The sequence below is a fragment of the Chiloscyllium plagiosum genome, chromosome 12 (assembly GCF_004010195.1).
Source record: "Chiloscyllium plagiosum isolate BGI_BamShark_2017 chromosome 12, ASM401019v2, whole genome shotgun sequence".
In the NCBI taxonomy this organism is placed as follows: Eukaryota; Metazoa; Chordata; class Chondrichthyes; order Orectolobiformes; family Hemiscylliidae; genus Chiloscyllium; species Chiloscyllium plagiosum.
Window position 1 is genome coordinate 81,728,148 of NC_057721.1, and position 1,770 is coordinate 81,729,917.

Genomic DNA, 1,770 nt, shown 5'->3' on the forward strand with positions numbered 1-1,770 from the left:
GATCTCCCTTTCTGCAGTTGTGATACTATCCCTGATTAGCAATACCACTCCCCATCTCTTTAACGCCTTCCCTATTCCTTTTGAAACATCTAAACCCTGGAACATCCAACAACGGTTCCTGTCCCTGCAATGTCCAAGTCTCCATAATGGTCACAACATCATAGTTTCAAGTACAGATCCACGCTCTGAGTTTGTCACCCTTATTCCTACACTTCTTACATTAAAGTTGACACTTCAACCCATCACACTGACAGCACCTTTGTCCCATCAATTGTTTATCACTTTTCACAGACTCTGCATGCTATTTTGGGCACGGTGGCTCAGTGGTTAGCACTGCTGTCTCACTGCACCAGGGCCCCAGGTTTGATTCCAGCCTTGGGCGACTGTCTGTGTGGGGTTTGCTCAATCTCCCCGTGTCTGCGTGGGTTTCCTCCTACTGTCCAAAGATGTGCAGGTCTGGTGAATTGGCCATGCTAAATTGCCCAGTGTTAGGTGTATTAGTCAGGGATAAATATAGGGGAGGGTGGGTTACTCTTCGGAGGGTCGGTGTGGACTTGTTGGGCTAAAGGGCCTGTTTCCATACTGTAGGGAATCTAATCTACTCTATCCCCAGATCTGTAACTCTGGTTGCCGCTCACCTGCCAATCTAGTTTAACCACCTCCCTCCCCCCCCCCACTGAAGAGCTCTAGCTGTTCCACAAGCTGCAGCTGCTGTATTGACCAGGAGCTGGTCCAGCTCTGAACTGCAGGCCAAGTATCTGCACCAGCAGACAGTTCACTATACTCTGAGAAAATCCCTCTGGCTGGGAGGAAATGACATTGAAGGCATTTTTATTCCCACAGGAAGAATAAAATCTGGCCTCCTTTGTCAATAAGAATTGTAACTCACGTAATGGCAGAGAAATGAATGAATAAATCCCGCTGATCCTTAAATGGGTCCAATTGCCATCTGAAAGTGGGCTGCTATTTTGCTTGTGATGAGGAGGTGCTGATAACTCAGGGAGGGCTGGCGTGTCTCTACAATGGGTGACAATGAAGCTTTCAGTTCCCTCCCCAAATTGAGGCTTATCACCGAAATGGGATTTTACAGTTCAAAGCAAATTGAAGAGTGGGTGCTGAGATTGCATCCCAGCTAAATGCCTGGCAGAAAACTGCGGAGAGAGGAGAGTTGGAAATCTGAGCCTGGAGTCACGGCACAAGCAGTTTCCTCTTCAATAATGTCCCCTCTAACACCATCTCCTTTGTACCACAGTCCCATTTAACAGTGTCTCACCCAGCACCTCATCTGACAGTGTCCTCATTAACAATCAGAGTTGAAGCTGCTCTCGACAGAATAGATGCACATGACGATTAATATTTAGCTGTCACTCTCTGTCACACAATGTCAACTTTCTCCTGTGGTTTTCTCTCATCATTCCTCATACGTTTTACAGTTTCTCCTGTCACTGTCTCCTCTACATCCTCTATCCTTTACATGTATCTTTTCCCCTTCCCCATCTCTCATCTCTCTCCCATCCTTCCCCTTCCTACAAGCCCCATCTCATCTCCCTCTCCCCATCCCAGTCTTTCACCCTCTCCCACTCATACCCCTCCTTCCCTATCTGTTTCATTTCCCCAACTCTTCTCTTTCCCTCCTCTCCGATAAGTCCCTCTGCCTATTTTCCACTTTATTCCTGCTTTTTATTTTGTTTCTCACAATGGATTTCCACAGATCTCTTCCTGTGCTCCTTATCTCCCTCACACACACTCTCTCCCCCCCCCCCCTTCCTT

The 1,770-nt window shown here is 47.4% G+C and overlaps 1 long non-coding RNA gene across 1 annotated transcript in view; it reads right to left on the bottom strand.

Moving 5' to 3' along the window:
• Nucleotides 1–522: 522 nt before the first annotated feature.
• Nucleotides 523–1,770, bottom strand: part of LOC122555593 — a 16,343-nt gene continuing 15,095 nt past the window's right edge. Inside the window, exon 4 of the long non-coding RNA XR_006313315.1 lies at nucleotides 523–533. This is a non-coding gene — a long non-coding RNA (uncharacterized LOC122555593). The remainder of the gene's footprint in view (nucleotides 534–1,770) is intronic.